Genomic DNA, 18,505 nt, shown 5'->3' on the forward strand with positions numbered 1-18,505 from the left:
GTCTGCTTGTGGTACAAGGTGCTCCGTTTTGACTTGAGCTGTGTGGTCTGTGTTGGTCTCGGATCTGTCTTTTCACAAGCATCGTGGTTCGCACTTGTGTTGGGGGCTACAAAGGTAGCGATCGGCAACATTCCAAGCTGCGACATTGTGTCCCTCTGCAAGGCAACATGCGAGTGGAGTGACCATAGAGTAATATAGTAAGTGTAATGAGTGGACACTCCCGTAGGTGCCTGAGGCCGACTTTGGCTCTCACAGCACACCTAGCAGAATCAGTGAAACACGCCATCCTCCAAGATGGTCGCCGCATGCCGCTGAATCTCGGAGGCCATGATTTCATATTCGTTTCTTTTATTTCTTTTTTCTGACCAATAACGTTGCATAAATCGAGTGATTTTGTACAGGCACTTGTGCCGCTGTTTATCTGTTGTGACGACGATTGCACAAAGGTGTTTCACTTTATGTTAGGTTTGTTTAAATTCATATTCATTATGTTTCAAGCTGTAACTTAGCACAACAATCAGGCCAAGTATTAGTGAGGAAGTAGAATTTCCAGTGCGTTCTTCATTAAACAGCTGCAAGATATTGGCATCTCAGTCAATTAAGCACGACTGTATTGGGGGTCTTCGCCTGCTGTCTTCAAAGCCTTGCAATCGTCTGCTGATACATGGAAATTTGCCTTTGAATATGCATGATGTCCTTTGTCTGTAGAGCGTATTTTGAGGAAGGAATACTGGAGATTCCTACAGGATGTAGAATAACAGGCAGAAGGTAAGCGATCATGGAGCCTTCAAAGCTTTTGAATGGAGATGCTACGTTCCTTCCTGTAATGGATATTTTTCTGATCTAAGGTCACAGAAGCACTGTTATAAATGCTAAGAAACAAGAAACTTTCTACAGCAAGGACTCCATACACAATTAAAACATGAAAACACGTATCTTCAGCCCAATGCAAAACAAATAACAATGCTCAAGTGCACATAGCCTGCTACAGAGGTTGAGAGAGCATGCATTATTGCCATAGTGCAAATATTGCACGTGTAACGCTTTAGAAATACTCACATTTCTTTTGCAAAACCGGCGCACCATACTTTTTCAGAAGTCGCTGTGCACAACATAAAGCTCTCCGCACCGAACGGCATGTGTTCAAGACCGCATTTCTTAACGAACCATTTTATTTTAATTTATAACTTTGTCGTCACTGTTTTGAATGTGCCTCTCAGATTGGACGTGGCAACATTGCTGTTATCGCTGGCATCACCACTCATTGCTGCACACTATATAAAAAACAAAAAAAAAGAATGCAAAATGAAATTCAACATTGCAAATTTTATTTATTTATTTCACAATACTGCAGGCCACGACAGGCCCTAGCAGGAGTGGGAAATCAAAACATAATTAGTATAAATCAGGATTATAAATGAATAACGCCATTAACAATGAAACAGGGTTACATCACTACACATATAATACACACTTGGTAACAAAAGAAAAAAAAAATAGAACAACAATTTTTCCAGTGCCGTTTCAAAATCAGCCTCCTCAAAAATGGTTTTAGGAAGAGCGTTTCAGTCTGAAATTGTCTGGGGAAAAAACTTTGTTTAAATGCATTGGTCTTAGCAAATATCGGTTTCAGTGCATGGTCATGATTGTGTCGAGTCTTTCTGGTGTCTAAGAGTTTTACATATGAAGGTATGGACATGTCAAATTTACCTTTCAACATGTTATGCAAGAACACTATCCGAGCTTATTTTTGATGTACTTGTAATGTTGTAATCCCGTATTCTTGCATAAGTTTAGTAGGGGAGTCACACCTTTTATATTTACCAAAAATGAATTGGATTGCTTTTCTTTGCAAAATCTCAAGTTTATATATATCCTGCTTAGTTTTGGGATCCCAAATTACGGAAGCATACTCTAATTTTGACCTTATGTAATATTGTATGCTAGTAACTTTAACTTTGCTGGAGCTTTGTTTAGTATCCTTCTTAGGAAACACAACTTCTTAAATGCTGATGCACATATATCTGAAACGTGACCTGACCAGGATAACTTAGAAGTAAGTGTAACGCCTAAATACTTATAGCTTGTGACCCTTGCTACTACTTGACTACAGAGACTATAGGAATAATAACTAGGCTGTAATTTACGTGTAACTGTTAATAAGAATGTTTTTTGCACATAAATTTCTATATCCCAAGTTCGACACCGCTGCTCAATCTGGAACCATTGGTCCTGCAATACAATGTGATCACTCTCACACAATATCTCCTTGTATATAGCACAGTAATCAGCGAATAATTTTGTACACACTGTATCTGATAAACATTCAATGAGATCATTTACATAAACCAAGAAAAGCAAGGGTCCGAGTACACTGCCCTGAGGCACACCAGAAGAAACAGGGAGCATATCAGACACACACTCATCTACTACAACAAATTGTTTTCTGCTGTGTAAGTATGCTTCAACCCAATTCACTAATTAGATAGGAAGGCCGGTTAATCTCAACTTATGTATTAGTTTCGTATGCGACACCTTGTCAAACGCCTTGCTAAAGTCTATAAAGAATGCATCTATTTGCCCCGAGTGGTCCAATGCCATTGTAAAATCATGTACAGTGGTGAGCAACTGAGTCGTAGATCTTCCCTTGGTAAGTTTGTGTTGATAAGGAGACAAAACTCTATTATTAGACAAGAAAGACCTTATATATCCCGCTATGACATGTTCCATATGTTTCGAACAAGTAGATATAATCGACACAGGCCTATACTTTGTTATATTAAGCTTGTCCCCTTCTTAAAAATTGGCACAACGCGTGCTATCTTCCAGTCATCAGGAAGCTCACTAGTGGTTAAAGAAAGCTGAAAAAGATTTGCCAAATAGTCTGCAATCTGTGCTGCGAAGCGTTTCATCAACGCAGTAGGGATGCCATCCTTACCCTCACTTTTTTTCTCGTTCAGTTTTTGTAGCATAGATAGAACACCCTCGCTTGTTATCACTGGTACATGTCTTCGAAAGCTCCTTATGCATGCCGTAGTTTTCATTAGGGGAAAAAACACTATGAAAATATAGATTAAATGCGTGAGCTATATCGGCTGCGTTTTTGACAAGGTGATCATTTACTGAAATCTTTTGAATAGACTCATTTGTCTTTCTGAGGTAACGCCAAAATTTTGATGGATCAGTTCTAAGAAATTGTGGAAGTGAAAAAGTGAAGTAATTATGCTTTGTTTTTGCACCTTAATTGCCAATTTATTCCCCAGTTCCATGAGGGTCTTCTTACACATATTTTATTTATTTCTTAATCGTTTTACTTTTTACGTTTAATGTGGATGATTTCACGACTAACCCACGGATTCTTGCGATTTTTAGTAGCGTTCCTCATAGGTACAAAGTTTTTAGTACAGAATGACACTACTTGTTTAAGATGACACCATAGGTCGTGAACATTCCCAGAATGAGCATCAATAACTAGTGTTTTTTCTAAATACTCAATTATTGAGGTATCATCACTTCGTTCAAAATCTCTATGATTTGTCGCACTAGACCGACTGTATCTGGCGTCCCTGGGGCACGACCAGGTGAAAAACAATAATTTATGGTCTGAAATACCCAGCTCAATGGCAATAGTACAGTTAGAGAAAGATTCACTGACAAAAAAAAAAGGTCCAGGAGTGCTTGCTCTCTAGTAAAATCACATACAATTTGTTCAAAATTCAAAGCAAGCGTTATATCAAGAATGGTATCTGTATTAGTGCATTCACCGTACGCCAGATGTTTCCAGTTTATGGAGGGCAAGTTGAAGTCTCCTGTTATATTTCATTTGCAAGACTTAACCAATTGATCACACAATCTAGGAAGAAAAGACACATCAGCTTCAGGTGCCCTGTAAACCTCACAGAGTACAAACGACAACTCATTTGTGATGTTTAGAAACAAGCTCTCATGGTCTTCGATCTGTTCCATGACATGAACATTTGTAACAGACTTAGCAATCACTGCAATTGCCCCACCACGTGAACCACGATCGCGTTGATATATGCTAAAGCCAGGCGGATTAATTTCACTATCACTAATGTTTTCATTTAACTAGGTTTCAGGCAAAACCACTAGGGAAAGCCATAAGTAACAAAATTTCAAGTTTATCTATTTTGTTGACAAAATGTTGCTCCTGGCATTCAAAGAAAGGATACACAAAAATTTGTCGGATATCTGTGATCGCTATGATTTGGATGCCTTGCTGTCAGCAGCTAGAACTGGAACACGTGTGGAAGATGCATCATTCCATATGTAAAGCGTTTTTCCAATGCGAAGTTTATCCTTTATGAGTGACATTTTCTTTCCCGTATTCTCGTGTTTCGTAGTTTGCCATAGCTGTTTTCTTTTTCTTAGGGTTTCCAAAGAGTAATCATTTTGGATAAAAATTTTCGTCCCTTTTAACTTTCCAGATCTGCTGAGCACCTTCTGTTTCTCAAGATAGTCCTTAAAATAAAGAATAACCGGGTGGTTTGACGAGGATTTCCCAAGCCGATGAATTCTAGCTACCGATTCGCACTTTATTCCAAGTCTATCACAAAAAACTTCATTTATAACTTTGCACTGAAGTACCTCTTCAGATTCATTCGGCCCCTCCGTAATTCCAAAGACAGCCAAGTTGTTTCAACAATTTCGGTCCTCCAGCGCCGTAAGCTTACTTTGTTGCTGCATGATAGTGTTTTGAAGTCTCATGACATGATCATTTATACTCAATGGTGCCAGCTTTTACGCTCATTTCCTTCAGTTTATTCTCGGCTTTCTCTAGACGTGCACCAAATTTGTTCAGAATCTTTTCAGTTTCAGTAAGTTTCAGTTTCACTTCCTTCAAGTTGCTACGAATAGCCTCTTGACCTGTTAACAGTTTTTTGAACATCTCAGCACTGCTACGACCAGAATTTTCTTCAACATCCCCCGCACATTAATAATTTGCAGACATGAATGCAATCACATACGATAGAGAGCAGTGTGTGTGGGCTTGGCAGAACAAACAGACACCTATCATCGTCTCTACAGGTACAAGGATAACTAACCTGAAATATGTAAGCAGAGCGCATTTTGAACGTCTCGTTGTTGTTGGTTCCACCAAGCCCACTGAGGATTCGGTCGCAGGGCGTTCTTCTTATAGCTGTATGCTCCGATGACGTGATGCCGCTCACTGGTATGGCATGCGCAGCGAGGATCATGTTAACAGGGTCAGTAGAATGACGCTCAATCTTGCTTGTCGATGCTGCGTTGATTAGTACTCTGGCACCGTTCACACACGTGTGCATGCTCAATCTGGTGACCGAGAGCAGCAAGGCCTGAAATATGTAAGTAGAGCGCATTTTGAACGTCCCATTGTTGTTGGTTCCACCAAGCCCACTGGGCAGCAGCCCAAACTGTTTATGGCTTCAAGGCACCATGACATACAAAGAAAATAAGTATTTAACAACGTGCAAAAGAACTTCCTGTGGCCTTACCATGAAACGGTGATAAAGCAGTAGTGTCAGACGCTGGCAGAAGAAACCAGGAATGATCCTTGGGCACATTTAACAGAACTACACTGCAAGCATAGAATAAATAAAGGGAAAATGAGACATCCACCCGTTTTGTAGCAATTGCTACAAAGGAAACCCATACGGGTTCCTCGAAAGAAAAGCCTCATAGTTGAAGAAAAATTCGTCCTGGTCCGGGACTCGAACCCGGGACCACCGCCTTTCCGGGGCAGCCGCTCTACCATCTGAGCTAACCAGGCGGCTAGCAGATGGTAGGGCAAAGTCGAATTTGTCGACAACACGAAGCAAAGGCAAGAGTTTGACGTAGTAGTTCTGCGGAAACCCGCAAGGTGGAGAGAAGCAATGAATAAAGGGAAAATGAGACATCCACCCGTTTTGTAGCAATTGCTACAAAGGAAACCCATACGGGTTCCTCGAAAGAAAAGCCTCATAGTTGAAGAAAAATTCGTCCTGGTCCGGGACTCGAACCCGGGACCACCGCCTTTCCGGGGCAGCCGCTCTACCATCTGAGCTAACCAGGCGGCTAGCAGATGGTAGGGCGAAGTCGAATTTGTCGACAACACGAAGCAAAGGCAAGAGTTTGACGTAGTAGTTCTGCGGAAACCCGCAAGGTGGAGAGAAGCAATGAATAAAGGGAAAATGAGACATCCACCCGTTTTGTAGCAATTGCTACAAAGGAAACCCTTTGTAGCAATTGCTACAAAACGGGTGGATGTCTCATTTTCCCTTTATTCATTGCTTCTCTCCACCTTGCGGGTTTCCGCAGAACTACTACGTCAAACTCTTGCCTTTGCTTCGTGTTGTCGACAAATTCGACTTCGCCCTACCATCTGCTAGCCGCCTGGTTAGCTCAGATGGTAGAGCGGCTGCCCCGGAAAGGCGGTGGTCCCGGGTTCGAGTCCCGGACCAGGACGAATTTTTCTTCAACTATGAGGCTTTTCTTTCGAGGAACCCGTATGGGTTTCCTTTGTAGCAATTGCTACAAAACGGGTGGATGTCTCATTTTCCCTTTATTCATTGCTTCTCTCCACCTTGCGGGTTTCCGCAGAACTACTACGTCAAGCATAGAATAAAGAACCAACCAAGAACCCGGTGATGGGGCTTGACTGGGCTTCCCACGTGTTGGATCATGCCGCCTGTCAAGCTGCTAGCCACGGCCGCAGCCATATTTTTCTTGATGTGCTCTGCCGCCTAGCAGAATCGGCGAATCTCCATAGCTCGGCCACAAAACAGTTCGAGTGTCCGCTCTTGTCATTTACTATGTTAATTTATGGAGTGACTGCAGCACTGGTTGTCGGTATCCGATTGGCACCAGCATTTACGCGTTTGCGGCCATCACTTCTTGCTGAAAGATTACTAGCGCAATAGAATTTAACATGTGTGGTATTTGGGTAAATGAAAGTGCAGCGGACTGGGCCTGGGTGTTTTGCGGGATGAGCAGAGGTGCAAACATGAACTGCCTGCTCGGTGCAGCCACCTGGTGGCACAGAGCTCAATCAAACACAGAAGTAATATAGCAGTAACAAAGTGTATTGCTGCTTTGCTGCTGGTGTAAACTTTTGGCAGAAACCAAATCGTGAACACGTTGTTTTCCTAAATATTTTATGCTTGGTTACAGAAATATTGGCTCTGCACACGGAGTACGCATTTAGGAGGTGAAACTCCCGTCAGCGCGAGCGAGCGCGGGCGACCAGATAAGGTCACAATTGTATGCGCCAACGGGGCCATATACAGTGGCGGCGCCATGCGGCGCGTCGTAGAAGCCGCAGCGAAAAAAAAATGCAGCGCCCGGGCACCGGCGTGCTCTCAACGGCGGTAATTTCTTTCCAGGCCGCCAGGCGCCGCCAGCACGATAACAGCTCCGCGGGCTTGTGACCTTTTCTGGTCGCCGCAAACAGCGAAGTTTCCTCTCCTAAATGTTTCTTGCTCCATGGCTCTGCACCACCAGGTAGCTGGACTGTACAGACTGATCAGGCCGTTCACGTACTTCTACGCTAAAGCTCCTTCATCACAGCAGTAGTAGTATAGAGGGGCTTTAGTTTACACCTCTGACCATCCGTCGAAATGCCTAGCACGCCTGTGGTTACCGGAATACCAGACACTCAGCACTGCAACAGAATGCTTGCAACACACGCTGCTTGGATAGCTCTTGCTCAGGATCGACAACTAGGCACCTGGCGGAGAGGTTGGAGAGGCTTTGCGCGCTTGCTCCAAGACAACTGGAAGTAGATGACACGACGTCACATCATGATGCAGAGCCAGTGAAGGCAAAGCTTAGCCCATATCAATCGGCGAATAACTTGAGGAGAAAAAGCATGGCTATGGAGGAGGGTAACTTGTAATCATCTGTAGCTCTCTAAATATGAGATGCCTCACTTAAATAGTGGTATGAATGTTTTACTGTAGCTGTACCCTATGTGTCTACAAAATTTGTGCAAACCATTTCAGGGACCCTGGAAGTAGCTTCCGCCCGACTATGGGTACTCGACAAGTTTGCCAAGATGTCACTGTGCTTGTAGGTGAAGCCACTGGCTTCACCTACTTTTAAGCTTCATAGCTCACTCAAGGCAGACCGCGAAATACAAAAAATCTTGTATAGATGCATACAAAATGTGTTTGCAAGAAAATGCAGACGTTTGATAACAGTAATAATAATAAATAATAATGCTCAATGGGCAATGAACATTATTATTATTTGATAACAGTCTCATTTAAGCAGTAATTTACCCATAATCGTCTACAGAATGTTGTGTAGCCACTGCTAATGCTATGCTTGCAGACTATTGACATATTATAGGAGCTCTTTTTTGGAAATCTATTATACATTTTTTAAATGACTTGACGAATAATTTTTAGCCATTGTTTTGAGTACGTTTAGATGTCTAATAGAAGTTCTGAAGGTGGTTTGAAAAGTGAGTTTTAAGCATTGTTTTGGGGACTTTTATGTCTTCATACTGGGTTCAAAAGTTGTTTTAAGGCATTGCTTCGGCATTTTAGCATCATCCATTAATACTGGTAACCTGGCCATGCAAAATGTCATAGATTTTACGTATTTACTGGCCCTGCTACACATGACACTGATTCTAATAATGCAATCTACTGTGATCATCGAACGCATTTCCCACAGCTACTTGAAATCTGAAGTCAGCCAACAAATTGTTTCAGTTGCTGTTGTGCATTGTATTACAGCCAGCCAAGATTGAGTACAGCACAACAGTAGCCAGGAATATCGTTCTTGATCCACAAAAACCTAAATGACAGGAGAGATAAATATTGCAGTAAAACGCATTGTGGGGCTAGTTGGTGCATAGCTTTCAATAGATGAAGCGCCAATAGTTACGGCACACGGGAAGGAATACAGACAGGACAAGGTGCTACTTGCAACCTTTGTTAAGGTGAAGCTAATTAGTGTCTTGTGAGCATGCAGGCTTTTGCTTTCATCCTCTTTAGCGTATGCTAAAGTGACTGTCAACATTTTGCTAAATCTGTTGCTTAAATCGATAAATTAATGTTTAGAGAAATAACAAAACTTTTTGCTGATTGTCTATGTGTCTTTGTTTTACTTGGTACCATAGCAAGAGAGATGTACTTCCGTTTCATCTACTTGTTCCCACATCATGCAGTTATGTGTGTAGAAAGCAAAGCTATGTAATTTTCTACCGTGTTTCAGCGTGTGATCATGCTTTATGATCCACTTGCATCTGCCTCAGTGTTAGTGTAGCATTGGTTTGTACCGCTAGTCAGCTGTTCTCGGGCACAGTGCGCAAAATTGTCTGCTGTGCGAAACAAGAGAAATGCAACAGCTCACAGGTGAGACCATCAGCTGAAGTGTGCTATGCATTATGCGATCCTAGAACTCCGCTATGGGAGAATGCAGGGAAGAAATTTAGCTTGCAGAGGCTAGACTGGGCAAGGGATGAGAATGTCCATGTTGACAGTGGTGCTTGCCTCCTGAAATCATGTGTTGATGGCACTCAAGTATTTCTACCTCAGCTATTAATGAACCATTTGGAAAAATAAGTGTGGTAGGACGCTTCCTAGAGGGTACGTAATAACTTCTAGCGTAAAACCAAAATTTTCTATGTGGCCTGACGCAACTGCTCTTTAAGTGCGTCTGTGAAAATGGCAATGAGTGAAACTTCTAAAAACTGCCAAGACTGCTAAAGCTATAGTTCAGAAGAGGCATAGAGGCACGGAGGAAGAAATGCGATGCACACTGTTTTTGAGTGGAGGTGACAATTTCCTCTAACTTCCAAAAGGGCATGGATAAGCTGCACATTTGCGACACATGAAGCATGAAATATTGTCTAAGCATTTAAATTTTTATACCGCCAAAAAAAATGTTACATAAAAACTGTAAAGAACTCGCCGACCACAAGAGAATAAATTTTTTGCTAGACAGCGCAGAAAACAGCTAAATTGGCAACACCGCTGTCGATGTGAAGATATCATCGACACAGCATGAAATCTTATCTTTTGTCACTGACCCTCAAATTCAACAAAATAAATTTCTTTCTCTTTAAAATTTGCTTTTGTTGATTGCCTGATAATTGGGAAAATATTACAGCCCCTTCCATGTAAGAAAAATTCCTATTTATTTTCAGAAAAGGTCAAACTTCGGTATGACAAAATTTCGATATAACAAAGCGAATTGCAAATTTTACCGACTTCATTATATCGAGGTTTAACTATACGTGTTGTATGCTGTCTGTTAAAGAGAAACCAATTTTGTCTCTATGCAGTGATCTCACAGATATTCAACGAGCACTGCATGTGTCCCTGTGTGTCATTGTGCGGTATTTCCTTTTTAGTGTGAAATTGTACAGTATCGACAATGCACGCTATTTTCTTTCCATTTCTCGTGCAATATTTCCATTTCACTGCCAGTGTTACCGAGTTTGTTTCATTCCTTTTATTTTTTAGATGGAACGAATTTTTGTTCAAAGTTGCCTGCCAAGAATAGTGCAATTTGGCGTTTTCAGATGGATTACATTGTTATGTGAAAGCACTGTAGCGAATCTATTTACAGGGTGTATTTACAAGGGTAGCAAGCATTGGCCAACATGGAAGCCAGCCAACATCCAGCAAAACTCATCATTGTCATTAGATCTGCAGTGGCGACTTATGGGTACATCCCACTAATTCCAAAGGTCATCATCATCGTTTTCTAGTAGCACGTAGCAATATAAAGAGGTGGATGCCTCAACCAGGATGCCTCAACAGCTCTTCATACCGACGCTAGCAATGTAGGTCTGGGTGCTATGCTGGTGCAGTGGCAAGATGGCTCCAAAAAAAGTGATAGCCTATGCCAGCAGAACTCTCTCGCGCATTGAGGAAAACTACTCCACTGCGGAGAAGGAATGCCCTGCTGTAGTGTGGGCTGTTATAAAATTTCGTCTTGATTTGTATGGCTGCTCATTCACTGTTGTCAGCAACCACTGGCTTCTTCCAGAAGTGCATAATTTTTATCAGAATTTGAAGCACAGAATTTCGCTTACTTCAGCCTGCTTAGTAAACTCCTCAAATAATATACGCAGTACTAACAGTAGGAAGAAGCACACTGTTCCAAACACTCTTCTGGATTGATGTCAGCCTCTGTTGACTGACTAACTTAAAAGACCTATCGGGCCAGTTGGCGTGCTGGAGCCTCAGGTTTCAGGAGTTCAACATGACCATTGTATGTTGGGAAAAAAGTACACTGGCGCCGACTGCCTCTCTTGGTCACCAAGGATAAGGACGCGCACGCAGCACTCGTTGGAGTCGTTGATACATTTACCATTTCACGCAGCAACGCAACCTCCTAGAACTGCTTCCACTTATTGATTTCTTAGAAGGCCAAGCTAAAGACATGCCGCGACTGTTTGTAAGAAGATTAGCGTCATTTTGTTTGAAGGGCGATGTTCTCTATATGAAGAACCTTTCTTCGACGGGCAGCACCTATTTACTGGTCATGCCTGCTTCACTTCGCAATGAAATTCTCAAAGCGTGTCATGATGAGGCCACCTCAGGTCGTCTAGGCTACACACAAACATTGCTCTGACCACGGCGCTAGTTTTATTGATCGAAGCTCACAGTTGCTGTTAAACATCATGGATGCACTTATGCTGATTGCCAAAGGCACAAAACACCACCCAACAAGCCAGCTGGTCTACTGCATCCTGTAGAGTTGTTGGGAATGCCATTTGCCAAAATATGCATGGATTTTCTTGGACCATTTCCAACTTCTTCTACAGGGAACAGGTGGATTATTGCCACCACCGATTACCCCATCCGGTATGCAGAGAATGAAGCTACCCAGTAGGGCACAAAAGCTGAAGCAGCTCGATTCTTTTGTGGAAAACGTCGTCCTTAGGCATGGTGCTCCAGCAGTAGTAATTACTGACAGGGGAACCGTGCTCACGGCCGAACATCTAGATGCAGTTCTCAAACTCATCGGCGCAGCCCACCAGAAAACTACAGCCTATCATCCTCAGACAAATGGACTGAGGATGAAAGACACTCTCAGGCACGCTTTACATGTACGACGTGTAACATAAGAACTGGGATGAGATTCTGCCTTATGTAACCTTCGCATATAACACCACTCGGCAGGAAACGGCTCGTATGACACTATTCAACTTACTCACTACGGTGGCATAGTGGCTATGTGTTGCGCTGCTAAGCATGAGGTCGCACCGGGATGAAATCCCGGCTGTGGCGGCCACATTTCGATGGGGGTGAAATGCAAAAACGCTCGTGTCCCGCCCATTGGGGACACGTTAAAGATCCCCTGGTGGTCAAAACTAATCCACAGTCCCCCCTAAGGCATGCCTCATAATAAAATCATGGTTTTGGCACATAACACCCCAGAATTCAATTCGCCATTAAACTTTATACACAGTCATGAAGCCAAAACAATGTTGAATGCAATGCTGCCGCACGAGTTTGATGACGTCCATTCAGATGCTGAAGAATTAGCTCAATGTGCTGAAGAAGCCAGATAGCTTACACGTGTACCCATCCGGTACCAGCAAGACAAGGATGCAACATGGTACAATCATCAGCACAAATCCGTCGCCCACACACCCGACGCGGGTGCGTCTGTTTGGATACCCATATGGCATCGGGGACTTTCTGAAAAACAGCTAAGGCGATATTTTGGGCCATACATAGTGATCCGACACCTGAACGATATAAACTATGAGGTCTTGCTAGATGATGAAAGCACCTACCCCAAGTGGTGCATGTGGTGCGCATGAAGCCGTACTTATCCAAGTGACTCGCGTTTTTATGTTTCATGCATGCACGCGCTTAAGTTGCGCAGCAGGACCATGCTTCCCTCGGAAGAGAGGCAAATACAGCGTCCGTAGTGCGGCAGCGACGCTGACAATAAGAAGATATATCAGCATTTAAAAGAAGCATAGTGAACAAGAGGTTGTAACAACTTTTTTATTTACAGAATTCAATGCATTATAACACTTGTTTGTATATGTTGTATCCCCACCCCTTATGTAATACCCCTACTACGGGGTCTTTAAGGAAATAAAGATGAAATGAAAGTGGCAATCGTCTGGTATTAAAAGTCTGTTCTTGTTACTGTTCAATGGTGACTGGTGCTTTTGTCCCTCAAGTTTCTGACACTGCGACAATATTTGGGCAGGCACCGCGGAGTGTGAACAGGCAATAGTCGGCTTTTTTTCGAAAGTGCGTAATTATCAAAATTTTATGCGCAGAATTTCGCTTATTTCAGCCTGCTTTTTAAACTGCGTCAAATAATATACACACTAACAGTAGGAAGAAGCGCACTGATTCAAAAACCCTTCTTAATAGATGTCAGCTATCGGCCAGCAGCCGTTTATTTAAGGAATTTTACGTATGATGATATATGTAAGTCGCGAGCAGCTTCAAAACAGGTGAGGAGAAGGCTTCTGTTTGATAACGGGGTGCTTGAGAAAAAGGTGACTTCATGCTCCGCTTGTGAGCTCTACACACCGCACACGACTGAAAAATTTGGCTGAGATGTTCACAGCATCGAAAGCTACTTGTGGAATATTTTTTTTCCAAGCCCGAGGGGTGGTTCAGGGCCCCTCTAAATGAACAATTAAAAAAGTTTATTAGTGAATCTTCTAAATTATAGCTGCCTGGACATTGCGGTTTGTTATTCAGATAATGTCTGCCTCTTCAGATAACCCACCTGAACCAGCCAAGTTGCGCTTTCAGGGTAATATTGAAAAAAAAAGAGAAAGTAAATAAATAACTATATATTTTAAGTTCGTCTAAATTAAAGCTGAGGCTTTAGGCTTCATGCCCAAAAAACAAGGAAAGCAGGATGATAAAGAGCGGACAAGACAAGGCAGTGTTCTGTTCTCTCTTGTCCTGTTTTCTAGTCTATTCTTTTTTTTCATGACTAACACAGTATACGTATCCGTAACATGTATTTGCAGCATGCCTGTGGTGTTAGGTTGCAGCATTTCACAGGACAAATGCAGACATTGTGCAAACGCTTCCACGTGTTTTACAGTGAAGCCGTATATTGCTAGCGTGGCAAATTTTCTGCGTCCGTGCGTGTACACCGTCACGTTGACAAAGAAAAGTATTCGTCTCCCGAGCTAGCGTAAAAGTCAGGTACAACTTAAAAAGACAGGAGAGGTCCCACCCAGATGGCCGAAGCGCGGCAGCCAATTGCCTCCGCAACTAAAGAAATAGTCCCGCTGACGCAACTCGACCCAGTTCGAAGCATGGGCTGCCATGTTCTCCATCGGCGGGGTCATTGGCTGTCCGGCACATGACATCAGTCTAGAGTGCGCGCCCATTGGTGGAGGCTTGCGTGCATCGGCCTTTCAGAGGCAAATTCTGCCGCATTCTAAAGCTGTACCCGACTATAGACCTTTGCACTGAGGCTTCCACGGGCACCACCATATTTGTACTACTGGCGCCGCCTAGCGTCTGCTTGGCGGCGATGCCATACTGGACTGTCGTTGCTCAGCCTCAGCCGGCTCAGCGCTGCTGTTGCTATCAACAAACAGATTTAAAAACGTTGGTTGCTATCTACATCTGTGTATCTCCGTATCTTCAGCCTTCACAGAGTCGTCTTGCCACTTTCGTGCTATTCTCACCAGTGTCGAGAGGCATCGGCTACTCATCGAGACGGAAACTTTCCTGCTGGCAGCGGCCGTACGACTGCACGCGACTGCCGCATGGCGCCGGGAAGCGTCAGCTCAGCGCTGCAGCTGCTTTCACCCATGATTCTCCGTGTCTTAAGTCTCCCCAGCGTCGTTTTGGACGTTTAGTGCAAGTATCACCAGTGTTGAGAGGTGTCGCTTTACGCATTACGGTGAATGCTTTCCTGTTTTGAGCGCCCGTGGCTGCCAATCAGTCCGTGCGATTGTGGAATGGCGTCGACATCAGCCACTGTCAGCTTACATAGCATCAAATGGGCTCCTTCCCCGGCTTGCTCCTGTGGCCACGACGATGAGGACGTTCGCCATCTACTCCTCGAATGCCCCATATACGAGATACAAAGACAGCAACTAGAACAAGAGCTACACTCCATCGATCCTCACCGGCATTTCTCACTCGCAATATTGCTGGGCCCATGGCCATCGAAAATAGCACAGCGAGAAGCATTGAACGCAATTGAACATTTTTATGAAGACACAGGCATCCTCAACAAATACTAGGCATTGAATTGAATAATCACACGATGTCACTAAAGCATTATTCTATTATTTGTAATTATTAGTGCTTGTATATTGCGTGTTATACAATTTTTGTTGTTGTGCATGAATTATCTAACACTATAATTCTTCATCCGTTTATATGCTCATCGAAGTCTACATCATGGCCGTTTGTGTGTGTTTGTGACTGTTTACTAACTCATTGTGGTGCAACTTGCAATTGACTTTTACACTCTGATGTTCATGGGCGTATAGGACTGTGCTGTGGCTTTCTCACCCTATGAAATGATGTTTTTCATAATTTTTTTTCATTTTTCTACATTATTTTTTTTTATATTGTTGTTTCTGCTATGAGAAAAGGAGTAGCCGTCACCATTGTAAGGTGACTACGTCTCTTTCTTTTATTTTCATTTCAATAAAAGAAAGAGCCAACAAGGCCAATACTGAATTAAAGGGAAGCTGAAGAGTCTGTCCAATTCAATAAGACGCTCATATACGGATGCGGGAACCTTATAAACCATGTAGGTAAAATTTGGTTTTTTTTTTTTCAATTAGGAGCGACGTAATCGTCGGTTAAAATTGCGCCATAGCTCCGCCCCCCGTCGAATGCCGCGCGCTGCTGCTGACGCTGACGATGCGAGCGGAGACCGGAAACCGCGGTGTTGTGACGTCAACTCTAGTGTTTTGTTGCTTCGCAGCCTGCGCGACCGTGCCTGACCGTGCTTGTTTCTGCGTGAGTGCCATCGTAATCTGCTTCGATCGACCCTGCATTCCTTTGTTGGTGCGTCTGCGTGTATGTAGAGTGGTAGTCAACGTGCGTTTGCATGTGCTGGAAAGCCGGCGCACGCCAGGACGCTACGCTCCCCCCTTCTCTCGCGCACAGCGAGAAACCGACCGTCTCACGTAGCCGACAGAATTCGCCGCCTTTACGACTTCGGTTACGAGTAGTGTGCGGATGGCGCACAGATGAAGGTCACTACACGTACTGCATGAACCCGGAAGCTTTTCACGCGTTTAAACCGTCTTTGTAGATTGCCGGCAGCTTTGGACAGCGCACAAATGCCGACGATCGCATCCCCGCTTACGTTCCACGAGGAGGCATGCAGGAACACAACACTACAGTTGTTTGACCGGAAACGAGCTCACTAGATCGGCGAAAGATCGGCGAGATCACTAGATCGCTTTGCAAAAAACATACTCACCAAAGAGCATTTCCAACACGAGGAGATACCAAGACTTCGCTTTCGTTCGCGTCGAAAGCACTGCTCGCACCAGCATCGTTTGCTTCTTCGAGAGGCCGGCTCTTCGCAATCGGCTCGTACATGTAGGGAGTAACGCCGAACTCCTCATAAAAACGCAGTCTCTCTAAATTTTCCATTACCTCTTAATTTTCCATTACAGCACCAAACTACCTGGCACCGCGCTTCATGTGTAGCGGCAGCGGTCGGTCACTAGAGTTGACGTCACGAGGCGCCCGACCAATCACAGGCGGAAACGAGACGCGCGAGCTGGGCGTGTCCGCTGCTGCACTTTTCGTCGAAATAATATATATTTGCGCTTTCTTTCGCTCAATTTCGATACGATATTCGAATTCGGAGGGTTGAAAACCATTATGTACACATGTTCACTCATTTTTTCTGGAAAACCTTTCAGCTTCCCTTTAACCTTTTTGGTTCATATTTGCATATTTATAGCCCATCTAAACATTAGGGGCTGACGATGGAGACACATACAGCGCATCTTACCTACCTCGCGTATCAGAGCTGAACCATCGGCTCTGGATTCTCAGATGTCCGCTTCCCGTCGATAAAATGAATCGAGCAGACGCGCGACGACTCCGTAGGGAGGAATCCTTTACTATTTACAGCGCTAATCCAGCGATGCTTCAGTACCGCGTCGCAAGGAAACCGATACAACAGGTACATGTTGCAGCCGCAGTCCTCTTGCAGAACATTGCACTTCTGGTTGTTCGAACAACCGTACACAGCGCAGTGCTGCCAGGACGTTCGCATAGCCTGTGCGGATAAGCATAACATCGCGAAAACGTCGTGCAGTCAATGCGGGAACTGCGCGCGTGACAGTCCAGCAAGAGATGGCAACTATGAGACGCTAGCTACTCTCGCTACTGGGAGCCTGATATCCGTTTCCTACTCTCTGGTTCGAGGCTTCCAGTGCAAAGGTCTATAGTCTTGTAGGTTCATTAGCATCAGTTCTAAGCATGGGCTGCCATGTTCTCCATCGGCGGGGTCATCGGCTGTCCGGCACATGACATCAGTCTATAGAGTGCGCGCCCATTGGTGGAGGCTCGCGTGCATCGGCCTTTCAGGGGCAAATTCTGCCGCATTCTAAAGCTGTACCCGACTATAGTCTTGTAGGTTCATTAGCATAAGTGTCAAAACCTATGATGGATGGCCCATTGTTCATCCTAGTGCGCTCGTCGCAAGTGTCGAGTGATTGATGACCCATTGTTCTTCGGCTGTTCACCACCTCTAGGAGGCATGCCACTATAGCAACCGAGTCCCTGTAAAGGCCGCAATAATCGTACAGATATGTATCGTCCAGTGTGTGTTCGTCTATAGAGTGATGTCAGTGTCACCTAGCAACATTATCGGTAGTTGTTCTTGAGCGGTTCCACGGGGCGAACGAATATCTTACACACAGAAGAGGAGCAACGTGTCCTTCTAGAACGATGACGGGAGTGACAGCGACAATGGGCATGCCGGTGGCGGGAAGCTGCTAAGACCGATTGTGCATCTGTTGAGCCTGGCCCATCGTGTGTGCCGACCAACGAAGACCTGCAGCGTGCCCATCAAGAATGGCGGTATGAGCAGAACTTAAATTGTCAGCACCGGCGGCAGGGTGCCGCTATGGCCCGTCATAGCAATCCCCTACCCGGTGACGATCCACAGCGTGCCCGTGACGAGTGGGCACTGCCAAAACACAGGCTTTAATTGCATATATATAGTCATACATACATACATATATAATTTCATCATTTTAGAAGAACACACAGCTTTACTGGTCATTCTTCACAGAATGGAAGGGCCGCTGAATTTTTTAAAATACATTCACTATGCAGCTAGAGTTTTGTCTCCCACGGGGAGATGTGATAGCCATTAACAACAATTTTATCTTTTTTTCTTAATTCTTTTTTGATGTCTTGTTATTTACCATAGCTGCGCTGTGAACCATAGGGCAGCTAAGGCTTCACTGGCATTGCTAAAGCATTTGTTCTCAGACTGCTACCCTGTTTCTGACACGGCAACTGTACCCATGTGATTTGTCATACTGCAAGCCGTCTCCAGCACCTGTCTTTCA

General features: G+C 44.1%; 1 protein-coding gene, 1 long non-coding RNA gene and 2 other non-coding genes across 14 annotated transcripts in view; 1 reads left to right on the plus strand and 3 right to left on the minus strand.

Annotated features, from left to right (window-relative positions):
* Vps8 (vacuolar protein sorting 8) overlaps window positions 1-18,505 on the plus strand; it is a 947,651-nt gene that overhangs the window by 861,836 nt on the left and 67,310 nt on the right. The window lies entirely within an intron of this gene.
* LOC142566267 (uncharacterized) lies at window positions 1,142-17,076 on the minus strand. Its single transcript, XR_012825006.1, has 4 exons — window positions 16,937-17,076; window positions 5,496-5,578; window positions 5,067-5,336; window positions 1,142-1,274 (listed from the first exon to the last, which is right to left on the minus strand). It is a non-coding gene; the product is annotated as an uncharacterized LOC142566267 (long non-coding RNA).
* TRNAS-GGA (transfer RNA serine (anticodon GGA)) lies at window positions 5,696-5,770 on the minus strand. Its single transcript has one exon. It is a non-coding gene; the product is annotated as a tRNA-Ser (tRNA).
* TRNAS-GGA (transfer RNA serine (anticodon GGA)) lies at window positions 5,978-6,052 on the minus strand. Its single transcript has one exon. It is a non-coding gene; the product is annotated as a tRNA-Ser (tRNA).

This window comes from Dermacentor variabilis, unplaced genomic scaffold, assembly GCF_050947875.1.
Source record: "Dermacentor variabilis isolate Ectoservices unplaced genomic scaffold, ASM5094787v1 scaffold_12, whole genome shotgun sequence".
NCBI classification, from domain to species: domain Eukaryota; kingdom Metazoa; phylum Arthropoda; class Arachnida; order Ixodida; family Ixodidae; genus Dermacentor; species Dermacentor variabilis.